Consider the following 18150-nt stretch of genomic DNA (forward strand, 5'->3'; position numbering starts at 1 on the left):
AGCAGAGGTCAGGAGTTTTAGGCCAGCCTGGCCAACATGGGGAAACTCTGTCTCTACTAAAAATACAAAAATTAGCCAGACATGGCGGAGCAATGTCTGTAATCCCAGCTACTCGGGAGGCTGAGACAGGAGAGTCACTTGAACCCAGGAGGCAGATGTTGCAGTGAGCCAAGATCATACCACTGCACTTCAGCCTGGTCAACAGAGCAAGACTCCACCAAAAAAATAAATAAATAAATAAATAAATAAGAGAAGAAGAACGAAAAAGAAAGGGGAGTATTATTCAGAGTAAATATAACACAAGCTTATTGCATCAAAATCAAAATTGATTTGTCTGAAAATCTATACATGACAAAATTCGGAGACTTCCTAAATCCTACATTCCAAGTAAAGATGGCATTCCACATAGGTTCCTTTCTGTGCCACAGACTTTTCCATAAAACAGAGTTTACTGGAAATTTTTCATATTATCAGTTTATTTTTTTAATATGCAGTGAGAATATAGAGTCATCAACAAAGAACCATTCTTTGCTATGCTATGTACAAAATGGTGCACATCTTAAATTATGTATAATAATATAGGTACAAATATAGCTTTCAGTCTTTGTGTAGTTTTCTCTCTTATTGAGCATGTTTCTCAATTTTACTCTTCTGTGCTGCCCTGTTGCAAGTATGGAAGTCAAGAAGTACCAAGTTTGCATTATGTAACTCTATTGGGTGGGTTAAAGTTAGATACCCTGCTACCATTGTTCCTTCAGTCCTGGGATTCCCAAATCAGCTCTTTCTCCCCTACTATCATGCAGAGCTCTCCTTTGATTATCTCTTGTATTATTATCAGGGTTTATTTATAGTTGTGCTTAGTGAGGGGGAACCAAAAAAAAAAATGGGTCTATGCCACCTTATCTTCAAAAACCACCTGTGTTATCTCACATTTATAATTTACCAGTGATTAAATGCTTATTGTGGACCTCATGAAAAATTAAACATTTGTTGTTAAAATTTGAAATATAAAAGTCTGAACACATATGAGGATAATACTCCAGGAAGCAAGGAGATTTTCTTAGAAACCAAATAGTGTAAGTTTTTCTCAATTTGTTTTTAAATTTTATTTCTCTCCCAGTAGCATGGCAACCAATGAATCAAAGTCATCAAGCAGGAATTGTCAAACATTATTATCTTTCAAGGAGATCTCTTGCCATAGGCATTCTAAGAATTACAACATTCAAGAAGAATTCCAACATTTGCTGTGGAACTTTGAAGATTACCTAAACTATATCTTATATCTAAATGAACTAGTTTCCATTGGAGAATTGAGTGGGCATGAAAGAGACAGAGGAAGCCATATATTCTCCCACATTAAAATATTAGCCCTAGTTTACCACTAGATGCTCAGATAGTATTCTCAGCAATTAGAACTGTGACTAGAAAAAGTAGATGCTCAATAAATATTTGTTTAATATTTGAATAAATGAAATAATAGAAGTCCTTTACTCCATTATTAAAAAAAAAAAAAAAAAAAAAAAAAAAAAAACATAGGAAATCTATTAATTAAATGTATGGCCGGTCATGCATACCTAAAGAGAAATACAGCTCTTTGCAGATATTTGAGGAAGGAAGGGAATGCAGAACTATGCCTATTATAACTAACAAACATCTGTAGGATTTTATCAGGTCTCTGTAACCCATTTTCAGCAAAATGTGCTTACTAATCCTTCTCAGTTCTCTGAAACAGAGTAAACGAGTTGAATATATTTCAACATATTAGAACCAAGAACCACATGTGTTATCTCACATTTACAATTTATGAGTAATTAAATGATTATTGTGGACCTCTTGCAAAAAATCAAATATTTGCTGTTAAAATTCAAAATGCAAAAGAATAAGAACATCTGAGGGTAATACTTCAGGAAGTAAGGAGATGAAAAAGCTCAAACTGAAAATGTTGATCCATCAGGATGTTTCTGTTTTGCCACGTGCAAGAAAAAATTCAACAAGAATAAGTCAACTTACAGCAACTAAGATGTAACTGCTTATCGTGTCTTCCTTCATATAGTAGTTAAACACATGGACTTCAAAACAAATTGTTAAGTCTAACTGTCATTCTTACCATTTTCTAACTCTTCATATTTGCTAAAATTAATCAGGTTCAGCAGGACTCTATTTCCTGATCTAAACAAGATAATGATAGTATCTAAATTATAGAGTTTTGGAGAGGATCTAATAAGTAAACAGTGCATGGTGTAGACCACAGGGCCTGGTATACAGTAAATGTGACACAGTCATTATTGTTTCCATATATTAATTAATTAGTTTATTCATGAAATATTCAATTTTTTACTCTGCGCTATTTTAATTGAAAATATGTTAACAGACAACTTGTTCATAATTGAGGTGATAGCCTTTTTGTTAATACTTTCTGTAAGTTTCTCTAAGACATGTGCCTTTCATTCTTATCATTTCCTTAATCATTTTGTTTTCCAAACATCTTAAAATATGTGACTGTTATTTTTTGTCTTACGGCATATTAATGTAATTCTGTGTGTCCTTTAGGAGGAAATAAAACATATATATTCTAAAAGAAATTTATGTAAACATATATATTCTAAAAGCAATGAAAACCTGCTAAATTAGATACAATGTTGAGATATGTACAGCATGTGTGTCAGAAATTGTGTAGTCATAAACAAATTGTTTAAAGTGAAAAGTTAAAAAAAAATTGGAAGAAGTTTATTTGTTACATATTTTTAAAATTATATTCCAAGAAAGTATGAAGAGAAAAAGTGTATTAGTGGGAAGAGAGACTACTGACTTCAAATACAAGGAAAATGGAGTCAAATAGAAAAAATATAAAAATGTATGGTACTTTATTTGCACTTAACCCTGATTTTCATGTGATTAGTCACTGAGGATTTCGTTGTATTAGCTTGTCTACTATGCAAAACTCAGTAAAGCAAACAGGTATTACAGAAAAATTTTTCCAAAAGCTACAAGTCGCATCAATAATGGAGATTTTAAATTTTTTCTCCTATTGTAGGTTGGATCTTTAGAAAATATGTTTAGGTAGTTTACTAGTTTCAAGCTTAGTGTTCCACATATGATAACTGAAATGAGTAACAGATATTAAATAATCTCATGTTTACTTGAAAATTTTGTAGTAGCTTCTATCAAAATTATTTTCTTTTAGAATAATATGTAAAGCTTTGATAGTACTATTTAGCTTTTCCTCCCACGAGTCATATTGTGAAATATTTAACCATATAGAAAGTTGAAAATAATGTAATATTCTTGTGAATGTCCTACAGATTTATATTTACAACTACCTGTGTTTTTATGAATAACTTTTATAAAAACTAAATTGTTACTAAAAAATAAAGCCTATCTTCTTACTCTCTCCCAAATAATTTTCTCATATTCATTCTTTCTTATAGAAGATAACTATTCCTAAAATCAGGTTATTTTCTTCCTAGGATATGTTAATTTTATTTTTCATTATATGTATATGTACCCACAAACAATATGCAGTTTTGCTTTTCAGTTTTTAAACTTTATAAAATGGTATTGCACAAATTCTGCAATTTCCCTTTTTATTCAAAATGTAGATCCTTACCAATATTTGCAACTATAATTTATATATTCTTAACTTCTGTTTAATATATACCATCATGTATTTACCTACTATTAATGAACATTTCGGTTGTTTCCAACTTTAAATGATGAAAAGCAAACTATAGTGAATCTTGTACAAATGTCTATCTGATAAGCCAGCTTCTCTAGGAGATTTACTTATGTATGAAATCTTTGGGTTATAGAGTATAATGACAAATTTCATCTTCGTTAGAAATTGCTGAATTCCTCTATGAAACCACTGTAACATTTATGACAATGAAGTGGTGTCGTTCAGTGGTAAATACCCGAGGATCACTGTCTCACACCAAGGGAATCAAGGGTATGGACTCACAAGAAGTGACTTTAAGAGTGGTGGTTTAATAGATGAAAGAAAGCAAATAGCTCTCTCTTTTGCAGAGAAAGAGGATTGCCGAAGTGGGTCTTCCAGTCCACAGCAAAGTCAAGAATGGTTTTATAGACTGGTTTGAGGTGTCTGATTTACATAGGGCCCAAAGATTGGTTGGACCACATGTGCCATTTATATTGCACTAGAGAAAACTGGCCACCCCACCCTAATCTTTTATTATGCAGATGGGTTCTCTACCTGGCTGGCACCATGTTGCCGATTCCTTACAGTACACATGGCTGACAAAGTAAAGGGAAGATGAAGTCACCATGTTGAACATGCCTAGCCCCCAGGTAGCCCTTTTTAATTGGCACAACTGCCAACATTTACCCAAGCAAGTTTCCAGATTACTTATCTATGTCTGCAGCTTGATTTTATAGGCTGCTCTTGGTTAGAACAGCAATGACTTGGGGGCTAGTTTTTATTTAAAAAAAAAAATCCTACCAAGGACTCTCTTACCCTATCTGCCCAAATAATTTCCTTTTAACTCCTATATCAATACCAAGAGAATTTTCATTTCTCCATATCCTTACTTGACAATCATTTTGTCAGCTTTATGAATATAAATTGATATCTAAGTTTTAATTTTATTTTGATTTACTCTTATTTAATATAAGCAAACATATGAGTATGATTTTATACATTGTTCCTTTTATAAGAATTCTTTGACTTTTTTTAAGGATTAGTTGGAGGCTATCATATTCTCAGATATCAAATAAAAGAAATTTGCATTTCCTGGTGGCTAAAATATACACTACATTTTTTTTTCCCAGTTTATATCTTGAAGTTAAAGTTTGTTATTGCTTTCCAGTAAAATTTTGTTTTCTATATATAAACCTTAAAATTTTTGTCCGTTTTTACAAATATTGTGAGACTGAAATCACTTTCTCTTATCAATTACCTTTTATCTTTTATCAGCTGGATATATAACCAATTGTCCTAGTGATATAGGAGTAACACTCAGTGGTTGCAGGAGAATGCAGAAATCCACCAACAGCTAAAACAAGAATTAGGCAAAGAAACTACAAGATAATGGAAAAGCCAAAACAGGGAGAGAAAACAGCCAAAACCCCTGTCAGGGCGACATGTCCATGACTTGTCTGGACAAATACAAATTAGGGAGAAAATAGTTGGTAACTGAGGGTCTCTGAAATCTCCTTCAGGATACCTAATGATTATTCCACCACCTACTTAAAGAAAGACTCATAATACAGGAATAATAGGTGGTCACAGAAGCAGGTGAGTATCAAGCAGTAATTTCACATACCAGTAAATAAGGAGCTGTTAAAAGTAGCTACAGGGACAAAAATGAGTCTCAGCTGATAAGACCCTAACAAACAAACTAAGTTGGTTGAAACCAGCTAAATCCAACATGAAATTGGGTTTGACCTGTGCCCTACCCAGATCTAATGTACACTCATTATTTTACTAAATCACACACCCAATAGCGCCATGTCACATCTGAGCATGCTCATATTTAGTATAAAAATGGGTGCCACTCCCATTGCAAGAAATATCTACTTTTTTCCAAAAGACCTCATGATCACTCCATCCCCTGATTACAAGAGCCCATAAAATTAGAAACCCACCTCCACTGTGTGAAACTCTCCTGAGGATGCTTGCACTTCCACTGCTGAGTGTATACTTTTGCTTTGCAATAAAAGCTTCTTGTCTTTCACTTCATTCTAACTTGTCCCTGAATTCTTTCTTGCAGCAGTGTCAGTAACTTAGAACACTGGCTGTAGCCAGTGTCTTAATGGTACCTGGAGACTTACCCTAAGCCCTCCAGCAACACTAGAAAATATAGGTTAGTTGGCCAGGCACATGGGCTCATGCCTGTAATCCCAGCACTTTGGGAGGCAGAGGCAGTTGGATTACGAAATCAGTAGATTGAGACCATCCTGGCTAACATGGTGAAACCCTGTCTCTACTAAAAATACAATAATTAGCCAGACATAGTGGCACATGCCTGTAGTCCCAGCTACACAGGAGGCTAAGGCAGAAGAATCGCTTGAACCCTAGAAGAGAAGGTTGCAGTGAGCTGAGATCGCACCATTGCACTCTAGCCTAGGCAACAGAGTGAGACTCCATCTCAAAATAAAAGAAAATATATGTTAGTCAATTATTTTATCATATTTACAATGATACATTATGGTCTCACTATTGTGTTTAGTTGGTATAATTATCTATTCCTGTGTCAATATACTGTATCACTGTGTCAAATTCAACATAATTTTAAAATTATGAATGTCTAGTAGTGTAAACCCTCCTAATTAATTCTTATTTTCCTATTTTATATTAAGTTTGGATTCAGCTTATAATGAATTTTTCTAAAACTTCAATATTAATAGATAAATTTGGGTAAAATTAATATCATTTTATATTGAACTCTCTCCATTATTTATGACCCTTACAAATAATTAGATTTTTTTTCTAAAAGTCTATAAATTTGGAGTTGGATTTAATTCTACAGTTATTAAGGTACTATGGTTTCAGCAAAGGATAAGCATATAGATCAATGGAGGAGACACATATATAGAAATAGATACATATATCCATAGCAAATTTAGAGTATAATCAGCAAGATGGTGGAATAGGACTTTCCACTTCTTCCAAAATTTGAAAATAATTGTTCAGATTTATGTTTCTGTAAAAAAAATAAATTATTTTACAGAATCATAAATCTGAACAATTATTCATACATAAAAACACCTCCACAAGAGGTAAGGGATCTAAGTGAGAGATCAGAGCACATGGGTAGAGCAAAGAAATAAGATATATTGAAGAGGGTAGGAAATTCAGTTTTATATTATTCCCTGTGCTCCCACACACTGCAGCATAAAAAGAGAGAACCTCTGCATGGCAGATGGAGATGGAAGTGAGCAACTGACTTCACTATGGATTCCATCATTAAGTAGACCCCAGCAAACCCCAGCACCAAGCTAATCCCCAAAGCCACAAGCCCACTGAAGTGCCAGATCAAGCACTGTAGACACAGGCTGTGGACCTACCCAGTGCCAGGCTGGACCCTATGGACAGAGTTCCCAGACCTGACCCTAAAGACTCAATATCCAGGTTGTGTCCCGAGCCAGGCTGGTCCCTAAAGTCTCAGGTGGCATCTGAAGACCCAGGCTTAGCTCTGAAGATCCAATCTTCAGGTTCAACCCAGAGTCAGGCTGCCCAAAAGTTATCAGCTGGTCCCCTTGGACCAAGGCTCCAGGCAAGCCTTTGTGGGTCCTAGTGTTAGGCCTATTCCAGCACCAAGTTTGCCCTCATGATCCCTGATGCTAGATCATCCACTGTAGACTCAGGTTATAAACCCACTCAACTACCAAACTGGCCCCTGCTGCCCCAGGCAAAAGGCCAGGCTTCATGGCTCCAGACTGGTCTGAGGCTTCAATGGCTCTAAACTCTAGCAGCCACTGGCTCCAGGCCACCCACCATAGACACAGACAGACTCAAGGCCAGTTTCCACAGATCCAGGCTCCAGTTACAACTCAGTTGATACAGAACCCAGGCCCACCCATAGAGACCCAGGCACCAGGCTAGCCCCTGTGGGACTAGGTACCAGCCCTGCCTAACTCCTGACTCAGGCATCAGACTAACCTACCCACAGACTCCAGCAGTAAGCTCACCGATGAACCCTACCAGCTAGGTTGCACAAAATCTCTGGATAAGCTGGCTGGTGAAGAGCTTTCCCTGCTGAAGGTAGTCTGTAAAGACTGAAAGAGGTACCTGCTTCAAATGCATATGTACCAGCAAAAAGCCATGGGACACACACACACACACACACACACACACACGATACCGCCAAAGTAACAAAATAAAGCACCTGTAACCAACTGTAAAGAAATAGATTTACTGTCTTAAGGAAACTCAGTGAACTATAAGAAAATATAAACTGATAATAAAAGGAACTAGAAAATACCATGTGAACAAAATGAAAATTTCAATAAATAAGAGGCAGAAAACACATAAAAAGAGCCAAACAGAAATTCTGGAGGTGAGAAACACAATTACCAAATTTTTAAAATTAAATAGAATGTTTTAACAAAAGACTTGGTCAAATGGAAGAATGAACAAACCTAAAAAGGAAGTTTTTTGAAATTACTCACAGAAACAAAAGACAGAATGTAAAAGAGTTTTAAAAGTCTACAGGGTTTGGAAACACTATTAAATAAGCCAATATATGCATTATAAAACTCCAGAAGTAGCAGAGAAAGAAATAAAGCTTATTTAAAAAAAAATACTGACAGAAAACTTTCCAAATTTGGACAGGAAAATTAACAACTAAAATCATGAAGCCCAGAGAACCCAAAATAAATTAAACAAAAAGATATCATTACCGAAACAAATTATAATCCAATTCTCAAACATCAAAGACAAAGAAAGAATTTTTGTATCAGCAAGAAAAGCAACTCATCAAAAACAAAGGAAACCCTATAGGATCAACAGGTTTCTCAGCAGAAATCTTGCAGGCCAAGAGAAAAGGAAATGGCATATTCAAAGTACTGAAAAAGGAAAAAACACAGGCTGTCAACCAACAACCCTATATCCAGCAAGGCTATCCTTAAAAATGGATGAATAAATAAATTCCTACACAAACAAAAGCTGAGGGAGTTTGTCACCACTAGATCTGCATTATCAGAATTGCTAAAAGTAGTTTCTCAATATAAAATAAAAGGACATTAACAACATAAAAGCATATAAAAGACTAAAACTCACTGATAATGATAAAAACGTAGCCAAATTCAGACTACTGTGAGAGTGCTTATTGCAAAATCACTTTTAACTCCAGTATCAGATAAAAAGTATTTAAAATATTTAACTTATTTTACCAGATAAAAAATATTTAAAATAACAGAAGCTGAAATAATTTGTCAATGCATACATAATACATAAAAGATGTAAGTTTTGACGGCAATAACAAATTATCAGAGAAGAAGTTAAAGAGGATAATTTTTGTATGCAGTCAGAGAAGTTGCTATCAGATTAAAATAGACTATAATTACAAAACATTTGAGATAAACATCATGGTAACAAAAAAGAAAAAAACCTGTCATAGACACACAAACAATAAAGAGAAAGAAAGCAAATCTATCACCATTGAAAAAAATCATCAAACCATAAACAAAGATGGTAAGAAAGGAATAAGGGAACAAATAAACTATATAACAGGCATAAAATAATAAAATTATGAGTGAGTTTTTCAATAATTATTTTTAACAAAAATAGATTAATTCTTCAGTCAAAAGACAGAGTGGCTAAATGGATTTTTAAAAAATCAATATTCAACAATGTGTTCTTTATAAGTGGGCTTATTTTAGCTTTAAAGATATGAATAGGTTAATAGTAACCATATAGAAAAAGATGCTCCACACAAATTTTTGCCAAAATAAAACAGAGATAATTATATTTCTGTTGGTCAAAATAGAATGAGTCGAAATTACCAGAGGCGACCAAGACTGTTGTTACACATAAGTACAAATGGGTCAATTAATTAAGAGGATATAAAAATTGTAAATATCTGTGCACTCAACATTGGAACACCTAAATATAAAAAGCAAATATTTTTTAAAAACTGAAAAAATAGACTGTAATAGAGAAATAAAGTAATAGTAGGGGCTTCAAAACCTGACTTTCAATAATAGGTAGATCACCCAGAAGAGAATAAGAAAATAGCAGACATGAATAACTCTATAGCCAAACTAACCTAACAGACATATACAGAACATTCCACTCAACAGCTACAAAATATGCATTATTTTCAAATGCACATTGAACAGTCTCTACAATAGATCATATGCTAGGCCAAAATACAACTCTAAACAAATTTACAAATATTGAAATAATACATATCATTTCCAACCACAATGATAGGAAATTAGAAATAACAGGAAGAAAACTGAAATAGTCACAAATATCTAGAAATCAAAGACCACCTGCTGAAAAACCAGTGCATAAAACAAGAATTCAAAAGAAAAATTACAACATATTTTGAGACAAATGGAAATGAAAACACAAAATTCAAAAACTAATAGGATACGCCAACCATTCTAACAGGAGTATTTACAGTAATAAATGTCTACACAAAAGAATAGCATCTCATATAAGCCACCTAACTTTACACAACAAGAAATTGTAAAATTAAAACTAAGCTCGAATTTAGCAGAAAGAACATAATAAAGAACAGAGCTGATATAAATAAAATACAGTGAAGAAGAAAAACAGGAAAGATTAATATATCTGTCATACTATCTTCATTTGTGCTTTGATTATTTTTTTCAATGGTCATAGATCTGCTTTGTTTCTCTTATTTTTTGTATATCTACAACAGGCTTTTTTCTTCATTGTTACCATGAGTTTTACATCAAATGTCTTATAATTATTATAGTCTATTTTAATCTGATAACAACTTATCTGACTGCATATAAAAATTCTCCTCTCTAACTTCTCCTCCTCTGACAATTTATGTTATTGCTATCAAAACCTGCATCTTTTATGTATTATGTATGCATTAATAAATTATTATAGCTTCTGTTATTTTAAATATTTTTTATCTTAAAACATTTATACTGGAGTTAAAAGTGATTTTGCAACAAGCACTCTTACAGTATTACAGTAGTCTGGATTTGTCTATATATTTACCACTACCAATGAGTTTTAGACTTTTATACACTTTTATATTGTTAGTGTCCTTTTGTTTTAATAGAGTGATTTATATTCCTTTGTGTATATACCCAGTAATGGGATTGCTGGGTCAAATGGTATTTCTGTTTCTAGATCCTTGAGGAATCACCATATTTCTCCATAATGGTTGAACAAATTTACATTCCCACCAATAGTGTAAAAGTGTTCCTATTTCTCCACAGTCTCTCCAGCATGTATTGTTTCCTGCCTTTTTAATACTCACCATTCTGACTGGTGTGAGATGGTATCTCCCTGTGGTTTTGATTTGCATTTCTCTGATTATAAGTGATGCTGATTGTTTTTCATATTATTGTTGGCAACATAAACATAGGGAAACATATAATCTACAAATACTGAATAATATAGTCTCACACAATTTCAACAGATTCATAACAAGTGAGAAGATTGAATCAGTAATAAAAGTCTCCCAGCAAAGATCAACTAAATAGATAGACCACTAGCTAGATTAATAAAAAAGAAAAGAGATCAAATAGATGCAATAAAAAATGATAAAGGAGATATCAGAAATACAAACTACCATCCGAGATCACTACAAACTCCTCTATCTACATAAACCAGAAAATCTAGAAGAAACAGATAAATTCCTGGACACTTACACCCTCCCATGACTAAACCAGGAAGAAGCTGAATCCCAGAATAGACCAATAACAAGGTCTGAAGTTGAGGCGGCAATTAATAGCCTACCAACCAAAAACTGCCCAGATCCAGACGGGTTCACAGCCAAATTCTACCAGAGGTACGAAAAGAAGCTGGTACCAATCCTTCTGAAACTTTTCCAAACAACAGTAAAAGAGGGAATGTTCCCTAACTCATTTTATGAGACCAACATCATCCTCATACCAAAACCCAGCAGAGACACAACTAAAAATAAGAACATTTCAGGCCAATATCCATGATGAACATTGATGCAAAAATCTTCAATAAAATACTGGCAAATCAAATGCAACAGCACATCAAAAAGATTATCCAACACAATCAAGTAGGCTTCATCCCGGGGATGCAAGGCAGATTCAACATATGCAAATCTATAAACGTAATCCATCACATAAACAGAACCAAAGTCAAAAACCACATGATTATCTCAATAGATGCAGAGAAGGCCTTCAACAAAATTAAACAGCTCTTTATGCTAAAAACTGTTAATAAACTAAGTGTCAATGGAATGTATCTCAAAATAATAAAAGCTATTTTTGACGAACCCACAGCCAATATCATACTGAATGAGCAAAAACTGGAAATATTCCCTTTGAAAACTGGCACTAGACAAGTGTGTCCTCTCACCATTCCTAGTCAACATAGTATTGGAAGGTTTACTCAGAATAATTAGGCAAGAAAAAGAAATAAACAGTATTCAATTAGGAAAAGAAGCCACCACATTGTCACTATTTACAGACAACATAATTGTACATTTACTAGACCCCATCGTCTCAGCCTGAAATCCCCTGAAACTGCAAAACAACTTCAGCAAAGTCTCAGGATACAAAATCAATGTGCAAAAATCACAGGCATTCCTATACACCAATAACAGACAAACAGAGAGCCAAATCATGAGCAAACCCCCATTCACAATACCACAAAAAGAATAAAATACCTAGGAATACAACTAATGAAGGGTGTCAAGGATCTTTTCAAGAAGAACAAAAAAAAAACACTGCTAAAGGAAATAAGAGAGGACACTAACAGATGGAAAAACATTCCGTGTTCACGGTTAGGAAGAAAAAGTATTGTGAATATGACCATGCTTCCTAATGTAATTTATAGGTTCAATACTTTCCTTATCACGCTACCATTGACCTTCTTCGCAGAACTGGAAAAAAGAGCCTTCATCGCCCAGACAATCCTAAGCAAAAAGAACAAAGCTAGAGGCATCATGCTACCTGACTTCAAACTATATTACAAGACTACAGTAAATAAAACAGCATGGTCTGTTAACAAAACAGAGATATAGACCAATGGAACATAACAGAGGCCTTGGAAGCAACACCACACATCTACAACCATCTGATATTTGACAAACCTGACAAAAAATAGCAATGGGGAAAGGATTACCTGTTTAATAAATGGTACTGGGAAAACTGGGTAGCCATGTGCAGAAAGCAGAAACTGGACACCTTCCTTACACCTTAACTTCAGATAGATTAAAGATTTAAACGTAAGACCTAACACCATAAAAACCCTAGAAGAAAACCTAGGCAATACCATTCAGAACGTAGACATAGGCAAGGACTTCATGACTGAAACACCAAAAACAATGGCAACAAAAGCCAAAATAGACAAATGGAATCTAATGAAACTTAAGAGATTCTGCACAGCAAAAGAAATAAGCATTAGAGTGAACCAGCAACCAACAAAAAGGGAAAAAATTTTTGCAACCTTCCCATCTGACAAAGGGCTAATGTCCAGAATCTACAAAAAACTAAAACAAATGTACAAGAAAAAAAGAACTCCATCAAAAACTGGGCAAAGAATATGAACAGACATTTTTCAAAAGAACACATTTATGCAGCCAATAAACACATGAAAAAATGCTCATCATCACTGGTCATTAGAGAAATGCAAATCAAAACCACATTGAGATACCATCTTACGCCAGTTAGAATGGCCATCATTAAAAAATCTGGAGACAACAGATGCTGGAGAGGATCAAGAGAAAGAGAAACACTTTTACACTGTTGGTGGGAGTGTAAATTAGTTTAACAATTATGGAAGACAGTGTGGCAACTCCTCAAGGATGTAGAAATAGAAATACCATTTGACCCGGCAATCCCATTACTGGGTATATATCAGATTATAAATTGTTCTAATATAAAGACCCATGTACATGTCTGCTCACTGCAGCACTGTTTACAATAACAAAGACCTGGAACCAACCCAAATGCCCATCAATGACAGTCTGGATAAAGATAATATGGAAGATATAGACCATGGAATAGTATGCAGCCATAAAAAAGGATGAGTTCAAATCCTTTGCAGCAACATGGATGAATCTGGAAACCATCATTCTCAGTAAACTGACACAAGAACAGAAAACCAAACACCGCATGTTCTCACTCATAGATGGGTGTTGAACTATAAGAACACAAAGACCCAAGGAGGGAAACATCACACACTGGGGTCTGTTGGGGGCTTGGGGACTAGCAGAGGGATAGCAGGCTAATGTATGTGACCATGGCATGTGTATACCTAGGTAACAATCCTGCACAACGTGCACATGTATCCCAGAACTTAAAGTATAATAAAAAATATATATTAAAAAAATCTCCCAGCAAAGAAAGTCCCAGGACCTGATGGTTTTGTCATTAAAACTACCCAACATTCAAAGAAAACATAATGCTAATTCTTCTCAAACTCTTCCAAGTAAATAGAAAAGGTGGGAACACTTACAAAATTATTCTATGTGTCCAATATTACCTTGATAACTAAGCCAGAAAAGGGCACTATAGGAAAGAAAGAATTATAGACCAATATCCCTCAGGAAAATAGATACAGTTATACTGAACAAAATACAAATACAACCCACATTCAACAAAAGGACCACACAATATAAGCCAGTGGGATTTATACAGGGAAATGCAAGAATGGTTCAACATTTGCAAAAAAATTATGTGACAGACAACATTAACAATATGAAGGACAAATTTTTGATATAGTTGTCTCAATAGAGGTAGAGAAAGCATTTGACGCATAACATCATTTCATAATAAAAACTCTCAACAAATTAGGTATGCACATCAATATAATAAAGATAATATATGAAAAGCTGATAGCTAACATACTTAATGGTGAAAAGCAGAAAATCTTTTCCTTAAGATTAGAAAAAAGGATGCCCACCTTTATGACTTCTATTTAATATAGTACCAAAATTATAGAATAATTAGGTTACAAAACATAATAAATATTAGCCCAATTCAGAATGAAAAGAGTAAAATTGCCCGTTTTCAGCTGACAGTCTTACATATAGAAAGTCTTAAAGAATATACCAAAAAAGATAAAGTGACAAAAATAAATGCTATGAAGTTGTAGAAAACAAAATCAACATATCTGAATCACTTACTTTTTAATACACTAACAATGAACTATCCCACAAACACAAAATAAAGAAAACTAATTCTACTTATCTAACTATAAAAATAACCAAATAGGAATAAATTTAATGAGGAAGGTAAAAGTTCTATATGACAAAAAGTATAAGATACTGATAAAAGCAATTGAAGTTACAAATAAATGAAAAGATATCATGTGTTCACGAATTGGAATAAATAAAATTGCTAAAAAGGCCTATAGTACTCAAAGTGATATAAAGATTAAATATAATCACTATCAAAATTTCAATGACATTTTTCACAGAAATATAATAAAAAATTATAAAATATATACAGAATCATGCAAGACTTTGAAAACTCAAAACAACATAGAGAAAGAAAAAAGCTAAGCAAAAAATGTATGACTAAGACTCAAAAATCAAATTCAACAAAAACAAAAATAATGGGACTTCATTAAACTAAAAAGGTTCTTCCCAGCAAAAGAAATAATCATGTGAGTAAACTTATACCCCACAGAGCAGGAGAAAATACATACAACCTATACATCCAACAAAGGACTAATACCCAGGATCTACAAGGAACTCAAACAAGAATAAAACAGATAATCCCATCAAAAGTGGGAAAATGACATAAATTATATATATATATATATATATATATATATGTATGTATATATATATACACACACACATACACACACACACACAAACACAAATAACCACAACCATATGAAAAATTGCTTCATATAACTTATCAAGAAAATGCAAATTCAAACCACAATGAGATACCACATTTCCCCAGCCAGAACTATTCACAATAGCAGACATGGAATCAACCTAGATGCCGATCAACAGTGGACTGGACAAAGAAAATGTGGTTTATACATATCATGAAATATGACACAGCCATAAAAAAGAATGAAATCACATCTTTTGCGGCAACATAGATGCTGCCAAAGGCCATAATTCTGAGTGAATTAATGCAGAAACAGAAAATTTCGGGTATGAACAAACATAAAAATGGGAGCAACAGACACTAGGGACAACAAGAGGAGGGAGAGGTGTAAGGGCTGAAAAACTTCCTATTAGGCACTATGTTCACTATCTGGTTCATAAGATCAATAAAACCTCAGCATCATGCAATATGCCCTTGTAAAAAATCCTGCACACATTCATCCTGAATCTAAAACTAAAATGGAAATTTATAAAAAGGAATATCAAACTTTCTTAACATTTTCAAAGAATATAATTTGGTTTAGCTTTTTATATTTTCTTTACTATTTCTTTCCTACCCCCGTCCCACCCAGCCCCAACAAAATGCTTTTATTTCGGCATGCATCCACATTTCAGCATTCACTGGTCCTGAACAGCAAATGGAAAGATGCAGCAATTTGCTAGGAGGTCAAGCCTGCCAATTTAGGGGATCTGTTGTGCACACCAGGTTCTCTCTTAATCCCTGCTGAGGATATTGAGAAGCAGCAGCAGCAGGAGCAGCAAAACTAAAGCACGTACCGGATTCAAGGTTCTTTTTGTTCTGGTTGTCAGATTCCAAACTAGACCCCAATAGATTGCAAGGATGGCCAAATGAAAGCCCTGTTTAAAACTTCTTCAACTTTTAAAAACAAAAGCAACTACAGGAAAGTGAAACAATTCAGAGGGATGTGTGATTACAAGTGTCTTCATGTGGTCTTTTTCCGAGTTCAACCACCAAGGACTCTGAGAGCTGGCAGATCTGAGTAACTCTGATGACTATTCTTTTACCTTATCAAAACCTGAGCTAAAAACAATGCATCAGCTGATGACAGCGGAGGGTGGCAGGGCTGTGGACCCAATATTCATTTCTCAGGCTGGTGGAGAGTGAAAAAGTACAGTTCCAAAACTAAACAAGGGAGGTCAGAGACTCTTTCCAACCCCAACTGATGGCTTCTGGACAAAGCAAGGAGGTGTCATGGAAAGTGTTGGGTGGTGATAGTGCAAAAAGGGACTTGAGGCGGAGAGAAGAAAAAGCAGCACCCCTCGATAAAGGCTGGGGAGAGAAGATACAGAGAAAGCCCTGAAATTCTTCACCGAAGGCCAATCTCAGAGGGAGCAGAGGGGTCACTGTCTATGCTTCCACCAAGGGCAGGAGTGGAGGGGCGTGTGGACAGGATGATAGCTTGGAAGGGACATCATTTAAGACTTAAAGAAACCAGGCTTGCAGGCGAAGCACCCCACACACCGAGCAGTAGTCCCACATGCTGCAACCTGAAACCTTCACATGTACTCTAACAAGCCTCCAGGCTAGAGGGCTGTTACTGCTGGGAGAGTGGGAGGCAGAAGGGTAATGGGAGAAGGCAGAGACCCCAGGCTGTGTAATCAGCAGCAAGGTGATTGTGTGATATGTCTTCTCACAGTTGAGTTAGATGTGCCCCAACATTTATGGTGAGAATCAATTTAAATGGACTGTCTTGATCCCAGAATTTCAACTACATGGACAGTGGTTACACTTGACAGGATGATTTGTTATAGCACAACTTATTTCAAATGGATAAATAATTAGTATCATTTACAGTATCTTAAGATAAATTTCCTTTGAATGGGAGCTTCCTTTCCAGTACTTTGAGGTCTACAAGACGTATCTAGAAAATGTACTACTGTGGAAAATGAAGACTGCTTAAATCACATGAAGGGAGAAGGGAAGAGAAGGGCCTTTGGTTTTTCTTTTTGATTAATTGCTGTAACATTGTCCTTCAGGCAGCTGAGGGAGTTTCATATTTTCTTTAGATATCATTAGGCGCTGAGGCTCTTGCAGAACAACTTTGATGCTATATGAATTCTGCCATTTTTCTAGCACTGATATGGCTCTTGGGTCCACCACCCCATTAGAACTATTAACTCTATTCATATTAATTTTTGTTACAAATCTTACAAAGGGAGGTAATTCTGGGTATTTAATCCACATTCTATTTTAAGGCTGTATATTTGGTTTTCATAAATTGTTCTTGGAGGCCCAATTATCATCCCTGTCCATCTTCATCATCCTCTAGACCCCAGCTAACTGTGCCATCTCCTAATTCTTTCTGGCCTTCTTCGAGTTCTTCCAACAGTCGGAAACTGCTAGGGACTTTTACTCCCAAGCCCGTGGTGGCTGCCATCTTGCGTCGCTCTACTATTTCCTTACCTATACTTGCCTTAGTTTTCCTTTTTCTAGCCTCTTAAATTGAATGCATATCTTGTTTAGTTTTCATTAATTCTGCCCTTTATAAATTTAATGCTGTACATTTTTGTTTAATGCTTAGGCTTAGTACTAATAAACTAATTTTTTTTCTGTAGAAATTTTATGTAGGATTTGTTTATTGCTTAATACTTTCATGTCCATATTGATTTTCTCATTGCCTTAGTCCAT

The 18150-nt window shown here is 34.7% G+C and overlaps 1 pseudogene; it reads right to left on the minus strand.

Annotated features, from left to right (window-relative positions):
• Positions 1-17472: 17472 nt before the first annotated feature.
• Positions 17473-17904, minus strand: LOC116560976 (annotated as a pseudogene).
• Positions 17905-18150: the final 246 nt, after the last annotated feature.

Source organism: Sapajus apella, unplaced genomic scaffold (assembly GCF_009761245.1).
Source record: "Sapajus apella isolate SASKATOON/1434 unplaced genomic scaffold, GSC_monkey_1.0 scaffold28, whole genome shotgun sequence".
Lineage (NCBI taxonomy): Eukaryota > Metazoa > Chordata > Mammalia > Primates > Cebidae > Sapajus > Sapajus apella.